Raw genomic sequence first — 12,711 nt, forward strand, 5'->3', positions numbered from 1 at the left:
AACAGTCTGTTATTCATGGCAATGGTCTGTTATTCATGGCAATGGTCTGTTATTCATGGCAATGGTCTGTTATTCATGGCAACAGTCTGTTATTCATAGCAATGGTCTGTTATTCATAGTAACGGTCTGTTATTCATAGCAATGGTCTGTTATTCATGGCAACAGTCTGTTATTCATGGAAACAGTCTGTTATTCATAGCAATGGTCTGTTATACATAGCAAAGGTCTGTTATTCATGGCAACGGTCTGTTATTCATAGGAATGGTCTGTTTTTCATAGCACTGGTCTGTTGTTCATAGCAATGGTCTGTTATACATAGCAATGGTCTGTTGTTCATAGCAGCAGTCTGTTATTCATAGCAATGGTCTGTTATTCATAACACCAGTCTGTTATTCATAGCAATGGTCTGTTATTCATAGCACTGGTCTGTTGTTCATAGCAACAGTCTGTTATTCATAGCAATGGTCTGTTATACATAGCAACAGTCTGTTATTCATAGCAATGGTCTGTTATTCATAGCAGTGGTCTGTTATTCATGGCAACAGTCTGTTATTCATGGAAACAGTCTGTTATTCATAGTAATGGTCTGTTATACATAGCAACAGTCTGTTATTCATAGCAATGGTCTGTTGTTCATAGCAGTGGTCTGTTATTCATAGCAATGGTCTGTTATTCATGACAACAGTCTGTTATTCATAACAGTGGTCTGTTATCCATAGCAATGGTCTGTTATTCATGGCAATGGTCTGTTATTCATGGCAATGGTCTGTTATTCATGGCAACAGTCTGTTATTCATAACAGTGGTCTGTTATTCATAGCAATGGTCTGTTATTCATAGCACTGGTCTGTTGTTCATAGCAACAGTCTGTTATTCATAGCAATGGTCTGTTATACATAGCAACAGTCTGTTATTCATAGCAATGGTCTGTTATTCATAGCAATGGTCTGTTATTCATGGCAACAGTCTGTTATTCATGGAAACAGTCTGTTATTCATAGCAATGGTCTGTTATACATAGCAACAGTCTGTTATTCATAGCAAAGGTCTGTTGTTCATAGCACTGATCTGTTATTCATAGCAACAGTCTGTTATTCATAGCAACGGTCTGTTATTCATGGCAATGGTCTGTTATTCATGGCAATGGTCTGTTATTCATGGCAACAGTCTGTTATTCATAACAGTGGTTTGTTATTCATAGCAATGGTCTGTTATTCATAGCACTGGTCTGTTGTTCATAGCAACAGTCTGTTATTCATAGCAATGGTCTGTTATACATAGCAACAGTCTGTTATTCATAGCAATGGTCTGTTATTCATAGCAATGGTCTGTTATTCATGGCAACAGTCTGTTATTCATAGCAATGGTCTGTTATACATAGCAACAGTCTGTTATTCATAGCAATGGTCTGTTATTCATGGCAACGGTCTGTTATTCATGGAAACAGTCTGTTATTCATAGCAATGGTCTGTTATACATAGCAAAGGTCTGTTATTCATGGCAACAGTCTGTTATTCATGGAAACAGTCTGTTATTCATAGCAATGGTCTGTTATACATAGCAACAGTCTGTTATTCATAGCAATGGTCTGTTATTCATGGTAACGGTCTGTTATTCATAGGAATGGTCTGTTGTTCATAGCAATGGCCTGTTTTTCATAGCAATGGTCTGTTATACATAGCAACAGTCTGTTATTCATAGCAACGGTCTGTTATTCACTTGTCACATGTGACTGGAGTCTTCCACAAGGTCAGGTAGACGTATTGCTAAAGCTAGCAAGCTACTCAGCAGCTGTGAGTATGTTTACATTCACTATGATAATGTTAGGTAGATGTGAATGAGACATGAGGTAGTTAGAAATAACAACGACATGCTACAATCCCCCTCCCCTCTTTCTCATGGACTCGTCCTGCAGAAGTAGTCAGGCATTGTGTGTTCATGTGGCTTTAGAGGGAGGCCTGAAGTGAGGGGGTTGGATACTTTCAAAATCTTGCTACTCTTGCTGTTTCTCCAAAATGACTTACCCTCACTTGAAGTATTGTTTTGTAGGCCGTTTGTAGGAACCCCGGATTGCTGTGCATTCAGATAAGGTGAACTATCCAGATGTTGGCTCGTGCTGCCTCTATGCTGATGGTGTTTGTTTATTGGTACATACAGCAGTTTTTTCCGACACTTCTTTATGTTTCAGACATTCTGCTGTTTCAGTAAGTGCTGAATTGCTGAGATGATTTATAACGCTGCATCATAGTTTATGCACAAATTAAATTGTTATGCTTTAGAGAGTATGCAGGTATCTTGGGATTATAGTTTATATATTTCCATGGATAATGAAAAACAAATGGAATGAAATCAAGCTCTGGGACATCTCAGTGGACATTCTCATTAAGACATGGATTCACAGAGCTAAACTTTAATTATAAAGTATATCCGTGATGATTTGGAGATATTGTATTTGATCTTATAATTGATTCATGGGATCTAAATTAGCAATTTCACCAGTCAGGTTCTGTGGACTGCATGCCATTTGTCATGAGAGTTCTTTCAGAGGTTCTCCAACATATTCCTGCATTGTTTTAATGTAAGGAGACTTCACATTACTCTTACCAGAGGCACCAACAATCTTCATGAAGCAGCATTAAACAAATCATAAGATCAGTTTATTTTACCATGCACCTGCTTCAATCCATTTTTGCCTTGTCTTTGTAGCAGAGTGTGCTCCTCAATAATAGTACAACAGCCCAGGTGGGACTTGAACCCACAATCCCCAGCTCCGGAGGCTGATGCCTTATCCATTAGGCCACTGGACCATCTGTTTTATAAGGCTCCTGGATCTTATACAAGAATAATCCATTAACACAATTCTGGGTGAAGGATCTAATTAACATGAGGGTTCTGGCAGATCTGGAGCTTTTTCTGCTCTCCTTTAGGTCAGCAGAACATGGGTTCCCTCAAATGGGCCTCCAGAGACAGATCACAGTGCTGACAGTGGTAAAGCCTGGCTTTTTCTCTCTCAGACATGGGCACTAATTAGATTCCAGTTCCTGCAGTCGATGAACACAAAGTCAGAGCAGTGACCTTGATGTTCCACATCTTTGTAAGCTTTTACAGTTGGTTTAATAGCATCTTCTAAGTTAAAGAAAGCTGTTAGACTGATTTTTTATTGAATAACCATGTATTGCCATGAGACATCAGCAGATGTAACTTTATTCTCCTTCATGTCTGTCAAGAAGTCATGGTCAGATTACTCTCTTGAGTTTGCTGAAGATGTTCTTCAACACTTTAATGTGACTCATTGCTGTAAATGTTAAATGTACAACCTAGGTGGGACTTGAACCCACAATCCCCAGCTCCAGATCCATTAGGTTCTCAGTTTATGCTGTATATCACCCATTGAAGTGTAAGATTATTGCAGCTCCATCTTCTGAACATACCCTCATTGGCCACTTTAATAGGAACTTCTTGTTGATTCTATGATCCCTGTTCTTGGCTGCAGGAGTGGAACTCAGTGTGTTCTTCTGTTCTATTCTGTTGCATGCTGAGATGCTTTTCTGCTCACCACGGTTGTAAAGAGTGATTATATGAGTTACTATATCCTTCCTGGCAGAAGAGCTCGAACCAATCTGTCCATTTTCCTCTGACCCTCTCTTACAGCACTGTCCCTCACTCACCCAACTCGGTGTTTTTTGTTTTTGGCACCATTCTGTGTAAACTCTTGAGACTGTTGTGTGTGAAAACCACAGGCGATTGCTCTAAGACAACGAGGGAGGCTCAGCCTCCTCTAAAAATGACGACCATCGTGTAGGATGAATTGCGCTAGGCTTATGTTATAGCCGACCTTATAACATTGCTGTTTCAGATCCAGAATCATAGAAATATATGTGCTCAACCCAACTACAGTGCGAAATCATTCCGTTATAACTTTCCCCAGTTCGCTTAATGTGTGCGTGAGTTTTTCCCCCTCGTGACAGCGCGATGCAGCCCAGCCTCAGTGGACTTCAGTGGCATTTGGGAGCTCTGCGCTTTTCAATATCAAAATGCAAGACGGTTATTGGACAAATACTGCGAAAATGCCCGCCCACCGGACTCCCAGCCTCACAGTGAGAGGGACATGGCAGTTTCCGTGAGGAGACTGGTGATTGGTGAAAGCGGCCGGATATTTTCTTTGATTGACAACTCGTTTCAAATATAGACAGGCAGCGGTGAATTTCAGTTCAGTCCCATGTGGATTCGCAAGTGCTGTGGTGTATTGTAAGAGATCAGCTTACATTTCGATTTCATTCATTACATACGGTTTCTACCAGCTTTTTTAGTTTGTATATATTTTCATTGTAAATAAAGTGTAAATATAGTGTTGTCAAGTTTGCTATCTTAGTTCCAGAAATTTCGTTTATTTGAGTGACTGAACTTGAACTTGAGGGGGCTAGTCAGCTAGCAAGAAAGCTGCGCATGGAGGCCAAGCATTACTGATTTAATTTTGGCGAAGCCATTTGCCAGTCTTCCTTTCGAGGAAAAAATTAAAATTAAAGAGCAGGGTAGACCAACGCCTCAAATTGACTTGGTGAAAAAGGTAGGGAATAATACTCGTTCCTTTCAGCTCTCCTGGTACGAGAAAGTGAATTGGCTAACAGCAAGTGACCCACATCAACAACAGTAAATAGGCTACTTTAGTAATATGTCATGGATCCACCAAAAATATAGAATCTATTTAAAATGCTTATGCTGAGTATATTATATTGGAATATATATTTTCTGGATATGAATTAAACACAGCTACAATTTGGAAAACATTTTTAAACAAAAACACAGCCGAGAACATTTCACACTACAGACCTGGATTAAAAGTGAAGGGTTATCAAAATTGTCAATAAAACATTTCTCAGTCAAAATAAGTAAAATATAGGGAAAGTGTCATTGAATGAAATGTGTGGCACCCAGCTCTATGTTTGGCTCCCCAAGGTCAGTGCTTGTGCCTATTCCAGAACACTCTGCTGTTACTGCTGAGGTTCCTGACAAAGAGCTGCTTTCAATAATGATCAATTTTTAAACAACATGCCACAATTTTAAAATATAAAATGTTAAAATATACCCCCCCCCCCAACACCACCATCATGTATATTGGACAGTAGGCTAATGGGCCAAAAGAACCTGTTATTTCACAGTTTGTGACGCTGCCAACAATCAGCCAGATCAGAGGCAAGAGTATGGGCAAAATTGATGTGTTTTTTCTTTTTTCTTTTAAAATCTGGAAATATCGTAACCGACCAGCCTCCCCTGTTTGAAAGACTACCAGCCGCCACTGGTGAAAACCCCAGGAGGAGATCAGCAGTTTCTGAAATACTCAAACCTCATACTCATCGGGCTCAAACCAACACCCATACCACAGTGAAAGAAAGTCACACTTTGATGAGATCACAATTTTTCCTGTTCTGATGTTTGAACATCGTGAACATTAACTGAAGCTCTTGATTTGTATCTGCGTGATTTGATGCATTCAAGGGATCGGCTGATTAGAGAACGGCATCGAACAGCAGGTCTATGTATGGGTGTTCCTAATAAAGTAGCCCGTGAGTGTATATAGCTCAGCGTCTATGGCCCATCATGGAAGAAATAACTCTGCCATGTTATTCATTCTTGCATTGTTTCAAGGTCATTAGATTTGATATTTTATGCCTCGGTTAGTTTTTAACTGGGTCGTGTTCATGTTCAGACCAAGAGCTAAAAATACTGTAATATCCATTCATCCCCGTCTCCCCCGGGACACTCAATAAAAACAAAGACCAAATCAGATCACAGATCAAATCAGCATGTTTTCTCTTCCTCTTATTATTATTATTACTTTGTTTAATTGATAGATGGTGTAAATAAAGCAGATCTGTTAGTGAATTAATTAATGAAGTGGAATCCATTTAGAACATTTTGTCAAGTGTTAATGAATCAAGTTTCAGTTCATTTTAGTTTCTCTAATTTTCCATTCTTTGACCCAAATACTACATCTGTAATGGAGACCAGTGAGAATTGAACCCCAGTTACTGGATTAATAATGAATCGTGGATATTTTCTCAAATGGCCCATGACTTTCAAATACAGATTTGATTTGTTTTCTGCTCGAATGTAACTGTCTCAGATGAGGATTAATGGATTAACAGCTAGCTGCTTTTGTATTCTTTCCCATAAAGACATCATGCATTTTTAGTTTTGACTGGGATCGTTGGCACCATCAGTCACAGGTGACCATGGTCTGTTCCTGGAGTAGTGGCTAATTGTCGGCACTGGTGAAGTTCCTGTTATGGCTGTACAGGCCGATACGGGACAAACATACTCTGCCACAGTTACCGCACCTGTAGACAGGATCAGTAGATACAGTTTGTTTGTTCTTTCGGCATTCTCTTTTGGCTTCTGCCTCAAGCCGGAGTCTCTCTTCGCCTCTCCTTAGGTAGTGGTTGAGTTCTTGTGTCCAGCAGCAGTGATCCTGGGTAAGGCTTTCCCATCCATCAATGTCCAGATCTTTTACAGACTTCCCTGAAGCGGAGTTGAGGGCGGCCTCGAGCTCTCTTGCCTGTTGCAAGCTCTCCATACAGTAAGTCCTTAGGGATCCTGCCGTCCTGCATTCTGCAGAAATGCCCTAGCCATTGAAGGCAATGTTGGCGCAGCAGATGGAGGGATAGCTCTGTGATAACTAGCACAACAGATAGTAGAATAGGAGGGATTCAATCCTACAAACCCCAGCTCCAGATGTCTCATCCATTGGGCTGCGAGGTTACACGCAAACTTTCCTATCAGCTTTCACCAGTCCACAGTTAGTGTCCATGAGGACTTCCTCGTAGCATTGCTGCACTGATCTGTTATCAGATGTTTATCACTGCATGTTGTTTGCTGTTGTCGTCAGCCGGGTCCAACACACAAACCAATTTCCGTGTGGCCCATCATTTCTACTGTACTTGTAATAGAAGAAGGGTATGAGCTCTAGATAATGTGTTCAAGCTTGAACATCTTTACTTTGGTTGGTCTATAATAATGTTTCCGTCATCTAAATACCTTTGTTTAGATTTTTTTTTTAAACAAACAGTAAAGCCTCCCAGCTGGGACTTGAACAAACCTCTTCCTGGTCAGGTAGTTAATGCCTTCTGTAGTAGGTCACTGGCCCACATATACTGTAGATAATACTATACTGAGCTTCTGGAATTGAACTATGTTATTCTCATTGTTATATTCCTGTATAAGTTGCACTGAATCAACCTCCAGAAGGTTCCTGTAGTCCAGTGTTTCTCGATCCTCAACCTGAACCCTCCTGTCCTGCATATTTTCTATCTTTGTCCCAAACCAAACACAGCTGATTGAAATTAGTGTGATGAATATGCTCTTGGTTCAATCAGGTGTGCTCAGCTAATCAAATGTGCCACTGAGGTCAGTCAGGTCGGTAGAGCAGATTAAGATGCAGGAGGCCCCAGGAGAAGGATTGAAAATCAGTGCTCTAGGTGAAGGATCTGATTTGTATGAAGGTTCTGGCAGGTCTGGAGCTGCTTCTGCTGGTCAGAAGGAAACAGGCTCCGTTGAATGGACCTCCAGAGACAGATCACAGTAGTAAAGCCTGGCTTTGTTTTCTCTCAAACATTGGTGCTAATTAGATTCCACTTCCTGCAGTAGAGGAACACAAAGGTCTGCCACTGCAGGAGCAGGAAAGGTTGAAGCACAATCTGAGCTTTATGCGAAACTCTAGATATGTGTACAGATGGATCCAGTAAACATCCATGATGATGCAGAACTACTGCAATGCCAGGAATCACCAACTTGGATTGTGTAGCTCTCTGCCTTATTACATATAATCAAACCTGCTTTTATAAAGTAAGATGATGTGTGCCAGATATGCATGTAATGATATATCATGTGACAATAAACCATGATACAAATTTATGACAATTCTAGTCGAAAACATTTTAAAAATGAATTGTGATTCTTATCAGGCTGCACAATCTGAGTTTTTTCTCATCGTAATTGTGTTGTTTAGACAGCAGAGGGCAAATGATGCACAATGAAGGGGATGCATGTGACTTCAGTGTGGGTGGAAGTAGCACAGCTCTAATGTCATGAAAACACAAAAAAAAACCAGATCTAAAATGAAAAAGAGATGTTGTGTGATTGTGTAGAAATAGATTTAACCAGAAATCAGATCTCTCTTTTTACAGACTGCTGAAAGATAAAGAAAAGAGAAGCAAATGAAGGAAGTACAAAGGTTCATAAAAGTTTATTAACCCCTTCAGTGCCCTTGGACGAGTCACGTATGTCATGAAATCTTCTACCACTGTGCCTTATGACGTACTCTACTTGTCATAAACGCCTCCTTTTATGTATCTTACATGGCACATTACTTTCACTTCAGAGGGGCACACTGCCACAAGTTGGCCTAGTGTTTAGCGTGTCCGCCTCTCAATTGGGTGGTATTAAGTTCTATTCACGGTTGGGTCACACCAAAGACCATTATAAAAATGGTACCCAGTTGCTTGGAATGCATGGACCCTTGGTGTACATTGTGTTTCCAAGTACTAGTAATTCATGTTTATGGACAGGTTCTCATTGACAGGACCTGTTGTGTTGTTTTTGATTGCTAAAGTTATTTTTACTCTACAACAGTGTTTTTTGTGATTTTTCCATACAAATATTAAAAATATAAAGTTCTTAACAAGTTAGAGAAAGATTATCAAAATATCCCAATTTTGACCTATTTTTGTCCGATATGCCCGGCACATTACAATTAATTACGGGTGGCAGCCAAATCAAATCTTGAATATTTGTTATTAACTTTTTCATTTTTAATAAAATAAATACTTTAGTTAATCCGCAGTTTAACAATTATTCTCCAAAAGTGAACTGAAAATCCGTGAATAATAACTGAGACAAAGTTGAAGTTACGAAGAAGAAACCTTTATTCATCACATGCACAGTGAAATTCGTCCTCTGCATTTAACCCATCTGAAGCAGTGAACACACGCAGCAGCAGTAGTCAGGGGTTAAGTACCTTGCTCAAGGGCACCTCAGCCCAAGGCCACCTCACATCAACCTAACTGCACATCTTTGGATTGTGGGGGAAACCAAAGCACCTAGAGGAAACCCACACAGACACAGGGTGCAAACCCCACACAGAAAGGCCCTCACCAGCCGCTGGGTTCGAGCCCAGAACTTTCTTGCTGTGAGGCGATCATGCTAACCACCATCTCATCTCATTATCTCTAGCCGCTTTATCCTGTTCTACAGGGTCGCAGGCAAGCTGGAGCCTATCCCAGCTGACTACGGGCAAAAGGCAGGGTACACCCTGGACAAGTCGCCAGGTCATCACAGGGCTGACACATAGACACAGACAACCATTCACACTCACACCTACGCTCAATTTAGAGTCACCAGTTAACCTAACCTGCATGTCTTTGGACTGTGGAGGAAACCGGAGCACCCGGAGGAAACCCACGCGGACACGGGGAGAACATGCAAACTCCGCACAGAAAGGCCCTCGCCGGCCCCGGGGCTCGAAGCCGGACCTTCTTGCTGTGAGGCAACAGCACTAACCACTACACCACCGTGCCGCCCCCGAGATTTGCTGAGGCGGGTAATTATTTTAGTATAAATACAGGTGATTATTTTTTAAAAATTGTAAAAAATAATTTATTTCAAACTTCAAAAGCATCATACAAATGTAATAACTTTGCGGTGCAGACTTGTGTCACTTATCTACGTTGAGTCACATAAAATACTCATCATTATCTCTAGCCGCTTTATCCTTCTATAGGGTCGCAGGCAAGCTGGAGCCTATCCCAGCTGACTACGGGCGAAAGGCGGGGTACACCCTGGACAAGTCGCCAGGTCATCACAGGGCTGACACATAGACACAGACAACCATTCACACCTACGGTCAATTTAGAGTCACCAGTTAACCTAACCTGCATGTCTTTGGACTGTGGGGGAAACCGGAGCACCCGGAGGAAACCCACGCGGACACGGGGAGAACATGCAAACTCCACACAGAAAGGCCCTCGCCGGCCACGGGGCTCAAACCCGGACCTTCTTGCTGTGAGGCGACAGCGCTAACCACTACACCACCGTGCCACCCCCAAGATTTGCCGAGGCAGGTAATTATTTTAGTATAAATACAGGTGATTATTTTTTAAAAATTGTAAAAAATAATTTATTTCAAACTTCAAAAGCATCATACAAATGTAATAACTTTGCGGTGCAGACTTGTGTCACTTATCTACGTTGAGTCACATAAAATACTTTGTTTTGAAATCAATAAAATAAATCACAGCTCCACTTTCCCTTTGAATAGTTTTAGACCAAACTTCGGAGCATCTTTAGTGCTTTTATTTTAGGAACAGCATTTTCTTTCATCATTTGTAATTCCTCCTCACTTACGGTGACGAAGCACATGGCTGCCATTGTGGTGATTATCGAGAAATAGTTTGAATCTCTTGACCAATCAGTGCGCGATTTTGTATACATCACCTGTGTAGTGATACGAATATATTTTACTCCAACCTTTACAAATGTGGATAAATAATAATTGTTGGTGATTAAGGAAATGAAGTAAATGTTTTTTTGTTTGTTTGTTTGTTTGTTTGTTTTAATTTAACAAAAGGGCTATTTAAGTTGATAAAGAATAGATGATGTTGCATTTTTTGCTAATTTTTTTTCTTTTTTTCCAAAAATATTGTGGGAAAATCAAATCTCAGTGTGAATTACATGCAGAGTGTCAAAAAAAAAAAAAAAAAAAACTACAATAGGCTCATTTGCCTTCTTGACCTCACATGAATTAGTTGTGATAAACAAGCTTGGAAAGCCATGCAACAACCCAGGTGGGACTCGAACCCACAATCCCCAGCTCCGGAGGCTGATGCCTTTTCCATTAGGCCACTGGGCCACACAGGAATCTAATCAGTTTAAACAATCCGCAGCTAGTGTCTCTGAGGACTTCCTTATAACTCGATCTCACCGCATTGCCGCATTGTTGATCTTCTTGTTTATTTTATTGCTGCAAGTTGTTTGTTGATGGCCTCAGTGTTCCACTCCACATTATTTATTTGTGCATGACCCTTTGTATATTACATTTGGATAGATGTTGGACCTCCTGGTATTCTTTAGTTAGTCTTTACAAGCTTTTTGTTCTCCAGAGCAGACAATGCTATTTGAGTTATTGTATGGTGTTACTGGACTTTTTTGTCATACAGTATGTGTCTTGTAGATCTGGATCTCTTTCGATGCTGATAATGTGATGTACTCAGACTTGCCTTTTCCTGCTGGTGTTCAGTATGTTTCTGTAAGTACTGAATGTGGAGGTTTTACTTATAGTGTTGTCAAATGGGACTTTAGAGAATTCATGTAATGTTACACTGCTTCATCAAAAGTGGGACTCAAACCTACCATTTTCAAGTCTATACACCAAAGTCTTATATATTAAGCCCAAGCCTTCACAGGCACCTAAGAACCTGCATGGAGCATATTTTCATGGTTTCCTTCCTCTAACTCCTCCAGTTCAACCTACTTCAGGCTTGTTCATTAACTAACTTGATTCAGGTGACTTGTGAGCAGGAAAATCACAGAAGTGTACAGGGTCGTGGTTCTCCACGACCAGAACTGCATCCCAAAACTGACTCAGACTTGATTCCTCGATAATGCGTCTTTCAGCCTATGACCTGGAAATCAATCAGTCAAGTCTACTATGTTTATGTAAGTACAAATTCTTAAAATGGACTCAGGAAGTTTGGGGATCAAGAACGCACCAGTGCTTCCTCTGTGGAAGTTTTCTCTTTTTATTCCAGCATATGATGTAAGTCTATGATATAAATTCTCCAATGATGATAAATTATATAATAATAAGATAAGATATAAGAATATTCACAAAGGTCACGATGTTTCAGTGAGCATCGCTGTCTCCTTTGGTATAAAGAGCTTTTTGATTCCTCCTGTATTCATTTTCGTTCCTTGCTTCATTTCTCCTCTTCCTCAGATGGAGGACAGAAGAAGTAAGTTAATGATTATGACTGTTATCAAATCCACATTCTCATTTTAGAGATTTGGGTTCGTTTTTAGAGGAACGTGTCTTGGCGCTTTGTTCTTTTATAAGCTCTCTGCTTGTTTGTGGTGTCAGTATGTTGATCCAACTTTGCAAGGTTCTTATTTCATGACTTTTTAATTTTGATGGAGTGAAGAGGTCTTAATCAAGTGATGATCACAGTTGCAAGATCCATTTTACTTAATTGAACCAGAGTTTCCTGTATATGAAGATCTGAAATATGTATATGATTGGAGAGCTGTAAGTAAAGCTCTAACCCAGGTGGGACTTGAACCCACAATCCCCAGCTCCGGAGGCTGATGCCTTATCCATTAGGCCACACGGAATATGCTCGATTACATTGCATTGCATACCGTAGATATGCACCTGGAGAGTCATACTTTAGTTGGTATTGTTACAACAGCATCTGTACAACTATAGAGGCCTACGAGGTGTGTCAGAAAAGTAATAAGACTTAGTGTGCTTCTTCGATGTGAGGGGCATTGTCCACATAGAGTTCTTGCCACAGGGCCAGACGATCAACCAGCATGTCTATGTTTGCTTCATTCAGTGCAGAGTTGTGGCAGGATAACTTGTGGCTGTTTCACCATGACAACACGCCGGCTCACAACGCCCTGAGCATCCGTCAGTTCCTCGCCGAGAAGAACATCACGGTGTT

At 40.6% G+C, this 12,711-nt stretch overlaps 1 protein-coding gene and 2 non-coding genes across 7 annotated transcripts in view; 1 reads left to right on the forward strand and 2 right to left on the reverse strand.

Moving 5' to 3' along the window:
- The window catches only part of LOC132887217 (rho guanine nucleotide exchange factor 4-like), a 267,768-nt gene that overhangs the window by 186,680 nt on the left and 68,377 nt on the right, over nt 1–12,711 (forward strand). The window lies entirely within an intron of this gene.
- On the reverse strand, nt 2,733–2,805 carry trnar-ccg (transfer RNA arginine (anticodon CCG)). The gene has a single exon. It is a non-coding gene; the product is annotated as a tRNA-Arg (tRNA).
- On the reverse strand, nt 10,829–10,901 carry trnar-ccg (transfer RNA arginine (anticodon CCG)). Its single transcript has one exon. It is a non-coding gene; the product is annotated as a tRNA-Arg (tRNA).

This window comes from Neoarius graeffei, chromosome 5, assembly GCF_027579695.1.
Source record: "Neoarius graeffei isolate fNeoGra1 chromosome 5, fNeoGra1.pri, whole genome shotgun sequence".
Classification (NCBI taxonomy): domain Eukaryota; kingdom Metazoa; phylum Chordata; class Actinopteri; order Siluriformes; family Ariidae; genus Neoarius; species Neoarius graeffei.